We start from the raw sequence: 14,438 nt of genomic DNA, 5'->3' as shown, positions 1-14,438 counted from the left end.
TGTGAGTGTGTGTCTGTCTGTGTGCGTGTGTGTGTGTGTGTGTGTGTGTGTGTGTGTGTGTGTGTGTGTGCGCGCGCGTGTGTGTAGGGTACAGTGGGGATGGAGGTTCTTTCGAGCTTTCTGGACACTCCAACCAAAACCAAGAAACTCTAGGTTCAGCCAAAAAGCCTGAAGTCTGTCTCAAAAAATAAGGAGGAGAGCAACAGAAGAAAAACTTCCGTCCCAGCACGGGGTCCTGACTGCCACACGTGCATACAGATACTGTCTGTACACGAACATAAAAATGTATACTAATTTTTCCCTTTCTTAGTTTTCTACAGTTTGACCCTTTCTCACAGGATCTCACTATGTCCCCAGGGCTGGCCCTGAGATCACCCGAACAGGCCAAGAGTAGAGAGCACGCCACAGACCCAGCTCAGGTGTTTACACCCTGACAAGTCCTCCCTGTGCTGTTTCTAACCTCACTCTGTCAAAAAGAATTTAATGTTCCCAAGGTAGAGAACTGACCCAAGGTTGATGTAGGGCTCTTTAGTCTCTACTCAACAATACCTAAAGAAACAGGAACCTAATAAATAAAAATGGATAAAAGTGGATAGTCCCTCACTTAATATTTAAGATATTAGCATAAAAATAAATGACTTTAAGAGAAAATGTTTGCTTAGTAATTCTTTCCTTTGGCCTCAAAATACAAAGTAAAACCCTTCTGTACAAAGAATTCCTTCGGAACCTACCTCAGCATTTACCCTGGGCAGTTTCAGTGAAGACTCTCCGGACAAACAGACCTGCAGCCTCTCACACACAGCATGAAGAAAGGGCACCCCCGTGGACACACTTCTCAAAGTGCAAGTGGTTAGAGTGGCCACTGCAGCACAACACTCCATCACACTGGTTGCCTTAAGTCAAGCTGTAGCTTAACACCGGCTGTGGAAGCCCTGAAACTTTAAGCCTTGTCTTTCCACTTTGGGTGGGAATGTTTGGGGAAAGAATCTGGTCACATTACATCTGCAGTCAACAGCAGAAGGCAGTGAATTAATGCATGCTGGTGCTCAGCTCAGCATTCTCCACACTGAAACAGTCCCAGATCTCCAGTGCAGGGAATGGTGTCGCCCACAGTGTGCAGGTCTCCCCACTAATGAAACTAACTCCCCCACAGATGCACCCCCAGCCCAACCTAACCTCCAACGCCTTGATTCTAGATGGTGTGAAGTAGTTTACAGTTTGAAACTGTCACAGGGACTGTGAGCGTGCTTCAGGAATGAGCTAAGAACTGCTCATGTGGTGGAAGCAGAGAAGGTTAAGCTGCAGCCTGAGGACCGCATGCCGAGATTTCTCCAAGTCTGTATGTTTTGCTGAGGATTCAAAAACATTTGAAAACCCACTGGCAGGATGATTTGTATACATACTTGGTCAGAAGGAATGACAGCTCAGAATCCGAGGGAGCTTAGCAATCACCCTGCAATCACATGCATGCTTCTGGAAACAAATCCAAACAGCTTCTGACTCCTTTGGGCAGAATTTTTGAGAGAACACCATCATTTGGTAAGTATTACTCAGGAAATTGCTACAGGAAAGGGACTCTGTGGGCAAGCACAGCGTCTGCTCTTTGGTTTGGTGCCTATGCATCTCTCCTCAGCCTTTCTCCCCTTACTCTGGAGAAGCTTTACTCTTGTTTAAATTCTCTTTTCCTGTCCCCGGACACATTCATCTGACAGTAAGTGGGACCTGTTAAAGCAATTGTTCATCCTAATGCATGCTCCTACTTAGTTTAAAACAAACCACAACTGGCTTAGATGCAAACCAACATTTAGCAGAGAGCTGAACGGGCATGTCAGCGATGTGAAGTAAAGGACGGAACAATGTCACAATTAAAATGACCTATTGATACTTTACAGCTGTCCTGTCCTGGTGAAGGAAAGGTCCTCCTGCTCAGTTCAATGCACAGTTCCTCCAACAGTTTCAAACTTTAAACTACTTCACACCATCTAGAGTCAAGGAGCTGGAGATCAGGTTGGGCTTAGGGAGTTATTTTCATTAGTGGGGAGACCTGCACACCGTGGGCGACACCATTCCCTGCGCTAGAGATCCGGGACTGTTTCAGGTGGAGAAAGCTGAGCTGAGCAGCACGCATGCATGAATTCACTGTTCTCTGCTCTGGACTGTGGATGTAATGCGGCCAGTTCTCTCAAGCTCCAGTCACTGTGACTTTTTCCCAGTCAATGTTGAACTGTGAACCAAATAAACCCTTGCTTCCTGGAGCTGTTTTTTCGGAGTCTTTTATCGCAATGGGAAAAGGCGATGAGTTCTAAACCCTCCTTCTCCTCCATCCCTGCTCCAGCAGAGACTGGTGTCTGCACTTGCTTGCTCATTCTCTCCCAGGCCTTGAACCAGCTGAGACCAAGAACCCAACCGCGGAGAATCTGCCCCTCTAACTGGCGCTTCTTTGGATACATACCCCTGTGACTGTAGAGGAGAGAGAAGCCTAGAGGAGGCTGACCCCTTAGGAGAACTCCTAGAGTGTTTACAGTGGGGATCTTTGATGAGTGCTGTGTCTGCAGGGCCAGTGAGAATCTGAGGTCAGAAAGAACTAAACTGTGTGTCCTATTACGCTATCAGGAACCAGATCCTACAGGAAGTGAAAAAGGAATTGAACTTTTCAGTCCAATGCTCTCAAGTATGATACAGCACATCCATTATTTGACACCAAGTCTTCAGTTTACCCTCACTATGTAACATTGAACATTCTCTGCGGCCTTCATTCTTAAGCAAGGCAATTAAGTGACGAATCTTTTTATTGTGTTACAATTTCATCCAGGAATATAATGGGTTTTGATCAAACCCACCTCGAATCCCTCCCTTTCAACTCCTCCTAATGTCCTCACCATCCCTGTTCTGGTCCAATGTCATGTACTCTTAGTGATGCCAGTAAACACATGGATGTACTATGTGTAGGAACAGAGAAGCCTCTCAGGGCCACATCTGAAGAAAATATCTTCTCCTTCCTCCAGCAGCCATCATCTGTCAATACCTTGAGGGACTTTGTGAGTCCTGCCCTCTATCTATCCACATTAAAATCATGACTGACTTGAACTGTGCTGGCCTTGAGCATGCAGTCACAGCCACTGTCAGGTCATGTGTGCACATGCCCTGTCATGTCCGGATAGCTGTTTTGCACACGCCCTCTGTTGTCTGGTTCATAATCTTTCTCCCATGACCCTGAACCTTGTGTGTCCACTTTAGAGCTGAACACTCCACATTCTCTTCTGTTCTGTGTCACTGAATGAGCAGTCACTTGATGAGGGTTGAGGACTATGCAATCGGCAAGCACACAGATGAGTATTTGGAAGCATGAACTAACGTTAAAAGAGAAAGATTTTTAGAGAAACACTATTCAAATACAGGAAAAGCAGTGACAACAAAAAGTTAGTCCTATCGCCGACATGCTGCGCACTGTTCCAGAGGGCTTTCAGGGTGTTAACCCTCAGTCCCAGCTGCCCTGCGTGGAGACATTGATTACCCTTCTGTACAGACGGAAGGAGCTAGACACATCACTAATGAGCAATGGGACTGTGACTTAAAGGCAGAGCCACCTGGCTGGAGGCAGTACTTAACTTCTAGACTGTATTTACTGTTTTTTGAGACGAGGCTTGTTCCCAATCCAGCAGAGTCCAAGCACGGCAGGCGGTTTATATAATATGCCATTATGTAAAGTGTGAAGAAAAGCACAGTAGCTACGGTGTAAGATAACCGGCACTTAAACCTCAGTGCACAGCTGCATAAGAAAGGAAGGAAAAAGAAAAAGGAAATGCCTGACTCTTGAAAACTGCTGTCATTCTCAAAACCTATATGCAATATGGGGGGTGGGGGGGTCAGAAACTAAAACAGCCTACTAAGCAAAGCCCGGGGTCCGACATCAGTAACCAGAACACTGCAGAAGAAAGAGCAGGAGGGACATGAGTTCGAGGCCGGTCTAGGCTACAAAGCAGCGAGTTAGATGACAGCTTAGGATACAGTGAGACCCCTCACGAACAATTTAAAACTGAGGTTTGGTGGTAGTAGACATTTTTAATATGAGACGCTGTTTTACCAACCATAAGCATAACACAACATACGCAACTGTTTGCCAGTACTGCCAAAGCAAAATACCACAGGTATGAAGTAAACCACGGATATTTATTTTCTTGCAGCTCTGGAGGCTGCAAGCCCAAAATGAAAATGCTAGGTGTGACTTCTCCCCCGGCCTCTCTCTCCTCAGCATGTGGCCTCCCTGCAGCTGGCAGGCTTTTGCCATTAAGTATTTGCGTCTTTGGGATTCATAGTCTCTTTCTTTCTGCCCTCTGCCCCCTCTCAGGACTTAGGGCATACAAATCTGGGGAACACACAATTGAGTCTATAATGACTCAGTAACAGGCCTGTTACTGGAGCCCGGTCCTAGAACATGAATATTTCATCTTTCATTAGCCACTGCAGAGCTGACAGTGATGTGAAGTTATTTCCACACTAGGGAAAAAAAGAAAAAGAAAAAAAGTAGTTCTTCATTTGAAACTAAATGTTAGTAACTACATGGGGTGCTCAACATATTTGTAGGGCCCAAGAAATGTCCTTAATTAGTTCTTGCTAAATAAATTAGACCGGGATCAATCCACGATCTGCATTAAGAAGTGGTCTTCTCCAGTAGAGTTAAGAACAAGAGCATTGTTTATATGTTTGGCCCACTAACGCCTTGATAACAGATCTGCATACAGCACTTGCTCAATAAAAACCAGGAGGAGGAAAAAGACAGAGGTAAGCCAGAGGGAGTAAGGGGTGGGGGGAGATATTCATCCTTTTACAGTACAATACTTCATCCTTAGATGTTTTAGTTTGGTACTCTGCAGACTGACACAAAGCAATATTCAAAAAAGGTGCGAAAATACCCAGAAATGTAAGGTGTATCATAAGCCTTGATTGTTTCTTGGCTCCATGCCACAGCTCATTAGAGAGCAAGACAATCTTCTGATCAATCCAACCGTCACACACACACACACACACACACACACACACACACACACACACACACACACACACACACACACCCTGGCCAAATGATCCACCAATGAATGCCATTCAAATGATCCACCAATGAATGCCATTCAAAAGCAGAACTGTTTAAAAGCCTTCCACCGTTCACAGAAGCTGTAATCGCCAGGAGTCCACAAGAATTCTTTTTCAGGGTTTAGTTACTAGGGATGGAACCCAGGCGAAGGAGTCACACATCCAGCCCTAGAATAGGTTTGAAGGCAGCTAATTCTGCTGTTTGAGCAAGTCAATTATATAAAAGTGCATCTCCCCAACAAGAGGCCGTCCTAAAACACAGCATTTACATATCATATCTATTTCTAAACCCTAGATACCCAGGAACCATCCTGCGTATGCTCAGTGCAAGTTCATCTAAATCTGTGCATCAAATCTACAAAGGCAAAAAAAAGAGGAAGGACAGAGGCAGAGGAAGAGTCAAAGGTAGGTGCTTTCCTGAGGTTCTCCACCATCAGGGGAGGCCATCATTTGTCATAGAAAAAGGAAAGCAGGGCTTTCGGGTACAGCCAACAGGTACCCAATCATCAACAGCGGGTACCCAACCATCAGAAAACGTCTACTGGCCCCGGGCTGAGCAGCAGATCACAGTTGGTCCTTCCTCTCCCACACTTGATTCAGTGTGAAGCAAATGACAGGCCATTGCACTGCTCATCAGCCCACTCATGTCCAGTCAGACATGAGAACACAAGAGTCATTTAGAAACATTCCTTTGATGCAAACACGCTCCTTGTGTGCATTCTCCTGTCTGTGACTGAAACTTAAGATCTGTCTAAATTGCCAGACTCCTGTTACCCTTGGGTTTTAGTTTGTCTTCAAAGTTCCTGATGTCATGTCAGAATAACAAAGTAAACTTTTATCTTTTATGAGAGAGAGAGAGAGAGAGAGAGAGAGAGAGAACAAAATGTCTTTAGAAAGCAAGTTAATTCTGTCTTAATTTTAACATTTTTTGGAAAATACTCTTGCATAGCATTCTTTGCAAAGACCTTTAAAGAATGATAATAATATGCTTTTCATATTACACAGTTCAGATCAAATTATATGCCTAACAATTACAACCATGAAGTATTCATTTGCATACCTTCCCTCAGTGTTCAGAGGTGTTCCCCTCCATTTGAGGTCCCTCAATGGGAGACTTAAATGGGACACTAGGTAACACTGCAAGTCTTCATACCTCACTTGCTTTCCTGTTGCCTTTATCAAATAACCAGGAGTTAAATAATTCCTTTCTTCAGAAACTTAAAAAAAAATCCTATTACTTAAGGTTAAAGACAGCAGAGGAGGGGTGGGAAGAGAGAGGCAGCTGGAGGGAGAGGGGAGGGAGAGGGAGAGAGAAGGAAGGAAGGCAGAAAGTTATAAACAAAGATAAGCTTATTGGTGTTTTCATTTTCACTTTAAACATCTTCACTTAAAAATTTACACACACACACACACATTCATTTTAAAAATGAAAGAAAATAGCATGTGGTCTCAAAATGATACTTAAAGTTCCCTAAGATTATAAACTGACAAGTCCACTTGTCCCAGGGCTAGCAGTTCTGAAATAAAGATGCAAGTTCTAAATCTGGGCCCAAATGTGCACTAATTCATAGGCTTCTCGACTGTTTTGTGAGAAACAAATTCAGATACCAACTCACTAACTTAGGGCAGTTCTGTTTAAAAAAATCAGACAGTAGGCCTGGAGAGATGGCTCAGAGGTTAAGAGCACTGCATGCTCTTCCAGAGGTCCTGAGTTCAATTCCCAGCAACCACATGGTGGCTCACAACCATCTGTAATGGGATCTGATGCCCTCTTCTGGTGTGTCTGAGGACAGTGACAGTGTACTTACATACATGAAATAAATAACTAATTGTTGGGGGAGGGGGAAGCAGATAGTCTAAGCATCAAGGCTTTAACAACAAATTTCTTTATAAATTTAAAAAAAAAAAAAAGACCCCTGTCCTGAACCACTGTGAAACAGAAAATGAAGGTAGGGGTCCCAATTTGATTTCAAAGACTAAGAAGTTCTGCAGTACAAATCCAGCCACAGAGAATTTCTGCTTGGTTGACACACTCGGGCTCTCTGAACAGAAGCAGTGAACTAATGGAACACAGTGGCGCTCGGCAAATGACCTCCTGGCCAGGTACGGTGGCTCACAGCAGTCCTAGGTATTTCAGAGGCTGAGGCAGGAGGATCCCAAGTTCAAGTACTTAATTCATTCCACATCAGCCTGGGACCTTGCCTCATTTTTTTTAATGGAGTTTTTAAATTTTCATTTATTTAATTTTTACCTTATCAAACAAAATAAGGGGATCTTTTTTTTCTGGTTTTGCGTTTTTATTGGGGTTTATCATGGGCAGGAGGAACTGCCACCATAAAGCATGCCCCTCCCACTAAGCAGGTCCGTTCTAATCCTCCTCCCGGGCCTTCTTCCTCCCGTGCCTTCTTCCTCCCGTGCCTTCTGCGACTTTTTCTTTTTCTTTGTGCTGCTCTTTGTGCAGCTTGTAGCAGCCTCGGGCCCCTCAGAGAACTTCCTTTTCTTCTTAGGGGTGATGGGGCTCGCTGCCTCTTCAGGTTCACTGGCCACTTCCTCTTTAGGTAAGGACTTCTTTTTTCTTAGGAACACTTATGCTGCTAGTAGCCATCTCTTCAAGATCACTGGCCGGGGATCTTTTTTTAATTCATAAAGAAATTTGTTTTTTAAAACCTTGGTCCTTAAGAGTATCAGCTCTTTTTTAATTCAAAACATTAATTTTATGCATATGAGTACACTGTAGCTGTCTTCAGAAGCTGTCTTCAGTAGCCGTCTACTAAAAAAAATGTGTTTTAGTAGAGGCAAAGTGTGGTCTCCCAGTATTGGAGCAGTGGGACAGAGATCACAGATACATTGTGGCATGTGCCTCACATGTCGCTGCACAGACTCATAAACAGGCAGAATGTGTATACACAGAGGATGGGGCTGGAGACGGCTCGGTGATTAAGAGGACCTGAGTTTGGTTCCCAGGACCCATAAGTAACTGTTGGTAACAATCAGTTCCAGGAGACCCAATAATGTCTTCTGGCCTCTGCAGGCCCTGCATGCATGTGGTACAGATATAAATGCAAGCAAAAAACACACACGTGCAAAATAAAAACAAATTTAACAGGGAAAAGAGATAAACCAGATACTGATAATCAACAACTGTGAGTTTATGAGTTCACTGCAATGTGATTTTTATCATTAAGTTCTACTTAAATCTTAAGTTCACTGTAAATAAAAGGCATATCCTGTTGTGTCAGCAGGAGGCTCATCCAGTTTACACAGTCCACTGCATCACGAGGTCATGCTGACTGACTATTACATACCATCCAGGTTTGTGTGAATATATTTTACAGTATTGAAAAGGAATTATTTACAGTTTGCCTAAAGATACGTTACTAAGAAGACATCACCATCAGTGAACAGTGCACCCAAGGAGATGTGGGAAGATGTCTGGACCACTAGTGATGATAAACTGGGAACATGCAGATATGGCACACACTGAAATGCCACTGGGAATAGAACAAAACTCAATGAAACATGAACTAATCTGTCTTATTTTATAATCAAAGGTCTGTTAGAGGGTGGATGGGGTGGTGAGTCAGTCTGTAAGTGCTTGCATGCAAAGATGAGGTTTGCCAAAACCCACGTAGAAAAGCCAGGTGTGACAGGACTCACTTGTAACTCCAAGAATGGAATGGGGGGGGGGGCTCCCTGGGGCTTGCTGGCCTGCCAGCCTAGCCTAGTCAGCAAGCTCCCCGCCCCGGGCCTGCCTCCAGACACAGGAGGACTGCACCTGAGAACGAAGGATAGATAAGTTCTTCTCTGGCCTCCACTCATATGTGCACATCCAGAGCACACATGCACACACACACACACACACACACACACACACACACACACACTATAACCGCTGCTAGAGCTATGTGACGGCTACAGTGACAGACATGAATGCCCCTGGAGTCTCACACTTTTTAAGAATAGTCTCCATTGCATTCCCTCTGGGCGCTACTCAAGTCTCACTGTGGCTCTAACAGTCTAGTTCTTCTGTAGTCATCTCTGACAGAAAATGCCCCCTTGTCCTGCAGTCATCTTTCTTTTTTGTTTGTTAGGAAAAACAAAAAGGGCACTTCTAGTCCAAGACTCTTCAGCAAGTTAACATGGATCTTAGCAACAACTATACACACACACACAACACACACACACATATACACACATGTGTGTATATGTATATGTGTGTATATATATGTGTGTATGTGTGTATGTATGTATGTATGTGTATGTATGTGTATATGTATGTGTATATATATGTGTATGTGTGTATGTATAGGTATGTATGTGTATATATGTATGTTTATAATATAATCACCAATGGAAACATTACTTTATATGGAACTTTTCCAGAATACTGGCAATACACCATTTCTTTATATCCTGTAGCGGCCCTCAATGCCAGCACAATGCAATCTGATAATTAAGCAATGCCCTAAATGTCAATAAAGAACGGGTTGAGCTGGATCCATGTTCTGCCCCCATAAACCTTACGGAGCTCCTTCAGCCTCCCAATCCTGCCCCTTCAACACAAGGAGAATCATTTTACATAACTACAGGTTTGATGCTACTCAAATGGAGTCGCCATTATTATGAAAGCCACTTGTAAAATGTCCCAGCCTGAAGTCCCCTCAAGTCTCTGTCCAAGAGGCACTGTTAGCCAACAGAGACAAAAGAGCAAAGGAGCTCTCTGCATGGAACCTCAAGTTACTTGCAGAAAATTAACCGGTTTAATAATAATGGGATCAGAGTGAAGAAGTCTTAGAACACATGACATCATGGCATAAACCGTAGGCAGGATGGGATGGCAGCTTAATGTAAAAGCACGTAAGGAGCAGGTGAACAGTGAGCTGCACGGAGCAGGGAAAACAAAGTAAATGTATGTTCCACCTAAAATCGGAGGAAACTATGGGTCCATGACTCAGAGAAAAGGATGAGGAGCCAAAACATCTCAAGTCCCCACAGCACAGGGGAAGGAGAGTTAGCAGCTGGAGAAACAGTGAGGACCCCACCCCTGCCCTTCTCATTCCCCAACCATACCCTCCTTGTAGGAAACGTTTGTTCTTCCCAGGGATCAAACCACAGGGTTGCTGAACTGCGTCACCTGCTCCTGTCGGGAATAGGGGAAAAGAAAGGAGTTCTGCAAAGAAGTCCTCGCACGAAGCAGCGGCTCTCGCAGCCTCTTCCCTGCACGGACATCAACTTGATAAAGAGTTTAAACAACCAGGCCTCATTTTCCGATGCGTCCACCACAGCGTATTCAGTAAGTTTCCATAATGGTTCTTGTCCACCACAAAGCCATATTGCATCCTCACATCGGGGAGGAGGAGGGAGGAGCCTATGCTTAGATTGGCTGGCCCACCTGAAGGGCCCCACTAATGAACATGGAGATGGTTCCATACAGCTTTAGATATACAGATTGTGTGTATTTCGAGAGGCATTAGGAAAGTCTCCTGAGCCTGTAATATCAGGCAACACTGCTCAGTCAGGACTACATTAGGAAATGGTAAGTGAACACCCTGGGTGCTCTGCACACAGCAGCCCTACACGCATGTCCAGGACGATGCTCTCACAGAGGCGGTTGGCTTTACCTTGGCTGAGTGGTCAAGTTAAGGCCACACAGACCCAAAGCCTGCCCGACTGGGTGATCCCTTTCCATGTCATTCCAGAGACTTTTTATGAGACTTTTAAACTTTATCATTTGATTTTATATCTACGGGTGTTATGCCTGCCTGTATGTCTGTTCTCCACATGTGCGCTTGGTGCAGAAGAGGGAACTGGATCCCTGGGACTGGAAGAACAGATGGCTAGGGGCCATGGTGTGGGTGCCGAAAATCAAACACCAGTTCCTCTAAAAGAGTAGCCAATGCTCTGAACTGCTGACCCATCCCTCCAGCTCGAGTTCTATAAACCTTTAAAAAGACTTAAGGATGTAAATTGGATTTATAATGACAGCATAAACTGACCACAAACAGTTTACTAATGGAGTAAACACTCAGGAAAATGAGGTCCTTGAGTAATGCTCCTTTAAAGTACCTCCTTGGTTACTGTAGTCACAGGGGTTGGGTGGGGAGAGAGTTCAAAGTGGAAAAGGACTGAAAAACCCTAGCCAAATCCCCATGTATCTTTCCAACATTTCTAACTTTATTATGACTCCTTATATAAAATCCGTAAGGTATATACAATGACTTTAGATCCATAAGCAAGCAAATGGCCAATACGTTAGGTTTGCTGGCAGGGCATCTCAAAGAGGCACTACTATGCCCAGGGTCAGGGGATCCCAAAGCTTTCGCTTGATACGCACACACACACATGCATACCCATCTCTTGGTTATATGCTCTATACTTTTACTCCTATGGTTTGTGTTCTTACAAGCCAAATGATGCTTGACAACTTTAAACAAAATTGTTGTGATGGTTTGTATATGCTTAGCCCAGGGAGTGGCACTATTGGGAGGTGTGGTCTTATTGGAGTGCGTGTGTCACTGTGGGCATGGGCTTTAATACCCTAAACTGCCTGGAAGTCGATCTTAGAGGCCTGCAGAAAAAGATGTAGAACTCCAGCTCCTCCTGCGCCATGCCTGCCTGGATGCTGCCATGTTCCTGCCTTGATGATAACGGACTGAACGTCTGAACCTGTAAGCCAGCCCCAACTAAATGTCGTCCTTATAAGACTTGCCTTGGTCATGGTGTCTGTTCACAGCAGTAAAACCCTAAGACAATTCTCTACAATTCCAGAAATCCCTCCACATTTACATTAACATAACAAGAAGGGATTTGGTAAAACTGAAAGGAGACCCAGCTATTCATGTTTTCAGTGCCCTTTTAATTTCCCTATGACTAAGGGCTCAAATAACGTCACTTGGGAAACAGAAGGCTCAGTGAGCATCTGGGGGAAGAAAGAATGTTTTCACAGGCACAGTTGGTAAATACTACTGCTCTCGCTGAAACTCCTTTCTCAACTAGAAGCCAAGCAATTAAACTTTAAAAATGTTCTTGTTCTACAAAGTCTTATTCCTTCCATTATTTCTCTGGTGACAGTGATGGGTTAAACCCTATGTTAAGAATGATTAATATCCACTCTTGTCTACTGTATTTTCACCTAAGTTCAACAAGTCATGTTGAACTCAACTAGTAGTCAAAATGTTCAGAAAGTGAGCCCTTCCAATTAGGCCCTCCAGAGGCCTCTAGTACACGGCATGCATTCGTTCTGATTATGCAAACATGCAGTTTACAAGTTACCACACATGTGTTCTAAGGAAGAACAATGTGTGAGCCCCAATCCAAAGTACTAAGGCCACCACACAAATACCATCCACAGTCCGAAAGAAAAGCAAGCTGTCATCGGAAGAGAGAAAACTTGCTAAAGGAATAACAGTGCAAAACTTGGATTCGAAGCTTTACCTTATAAGCCCAGACCTGGTGCCAGATCATATAGTTTTCCATGTTTTAGTTCAGAGCCTGTGAACAGAGCTACCTCATCAAGCCAGGAGACTAAACTGCTCCCATACATAGGCCAGGCATCAAAACAACGATGCTGAAAACATCAACAAAGAATGGTGCCGTCCCTGCCATCCCTTCCTTGGCACTCCTATAGGATCACAGAAGACACAACATGATCAGCCTTTAACATTTGTGCTATAAAAGGAAGGAAGTGGAATCAACGCTGTGTCTGCCAACCTATGGCGGCACGGGTGAACCCCACCACACTGAGCACGGACGGCGAGAGGCACGGAAGAAGAAGGGAGTTGTGGCATGTCCCCACATGAACAACCTTAGAAGACACTGCGCTAACGAAACAAGCCAGCCATGGGAGGACAGACAGTGGGCCGTCCCACTTGTGTGAAGTGGCCTTCGAAATCGCATCGGCAAGAGACACAAAGTGGGAATGGTGACTGCCCGAGGATGGGGCTGGGGAGCCTCAGAAAAACACAAGGTTCTTGAGTTCGTGGATCCCCAGCTTGTTTGAAAAGCTGAAAAAGTTCCTCAGACAGACAGACAGTGCGGTAACTGCACCACACGCATATGTACTTAATGCCCCAGTGGTGTACTCTGAAGGGCAAGTTCCACACTACGTATGCTTTGCAGCAACCAAGTGAATGAAAGCACAGAAGCAGTTAAGCCTACAACCACTGCAGAGACCCTGCAAGTCTTTCAAACGTATGCGTGGAACATTTAAATACTTAATTTGCCGATTCAAAGATTCTCGTTGACTAAATGTGCCACCTTGCACTACAGACTACAGAGTAAGTGTGAGAACCTGAGCTCATTAACGAAAAGCTTTCAGCGGCGATCAGTGAGGCTTTTCTGTGAGAAGGCTTTAGATGGCAGACTCGGAGGGTGCATGTCTTTTCAAAAGATCCTTGGAAAGAGTTCAGTCATCCGATGGATAAAAACACGCTGTGGATCACGAAGTTACTTAATTTTCCAACCTCTATATTAACCTATGCTTGAAATGTATTTGAAAAGAATGCATGTTTGGCCACAGATCTTTCCATCAATCACCATCTGAAGACCTTTGGCAGGGACACTATGCATTCCTGGGAGGATTTAAATTAGTTTGTGAGGGACTGAAACCTGGCTTGCAAACACAGGGTTTGCACTTAGGACTTGACAAAGAGGTTCCTTCCAAACAGCGTACACTACTCCATCGTGAGTGTTCATACTTAGGTTCTTCCACACTCCAGTGAAGAAGAGTCATACCGAATATGACCTAAGAACATGTACTGACAGTTGGCTATGCATTGCTTGTGCTGGCCTCTTCTGTCTCCCAGAACATAGTACTTTAAGTCACTTTTCTCCCTTCAGCCAAAAGGTACAAAGAAGGCGGGGTAGGGATGAGCAGGGAGGGACTAGATCACGTATCTAGCCATGCACTGCATTAAAAACCTAACTACTCTGGTCTTGAGAACCAGTTCTCTACAAGAAAACAAGATAGGTTCGGGCTTTTCATTTTGTTTTGTTTTGTCTTTTTTTAACTGCTGCAATTTCAAACCCCTTAAGTGTTTTTCATTTGAGCATTTTTGTTTATTGTGAGAGAGAGTTTCATGCTATAGACTGGGCTGGAACTCACAAACACCCCAGTTCTTTCTTCGATTAAGGGACATAGTGTCCCAAATAGGTGGCGATCTTCTAGCAATGCTGGCTGGCATCCAGGTGCTTAGCACACATATCTGACTACATTTGATCACACTTAAAATTCGATCGCATATGCATGTACAAATACTATTTCATCAAAAGAAGGAGAGAATATGGTCTAAGCAAACCAAGGTTAGTGACGACTACTACTGATGATGATGATGACGACGATGATGATG

The 14,438-nt window shown here is 44.3% G+C and overlaps 1 protein-coding gene across 2 annotated transcripts in view; it reads right to left on the bottom strand.

Moving 5' to 3' along the window:
* The window catches only part of Pawr (pro-apoptotic WT1 regulator), an 82,017-nt gene that overhangs the window by 36,558 nt on the left and 31,021 nt on the right, over positions 1-14,438 (bottom strand).

Source organism: Rattus norvegicus, chromosome 7 (genome assembly GCF_021556685.1).
Source record: "Rattus norvegicus strain SHRSP/BbbUtx chromosome 7, alternate assembly SHRSP_T2T, whole genome shotgun sequence".
NCBI lineage: Eukaryota > Metazoa > Chordata > Mammalia > Rodentia > Muridae > Rattus > Rattus norvegicus.
This window is presented reverse-complemented; position numbering and strand designations above follow the sequence as displayed.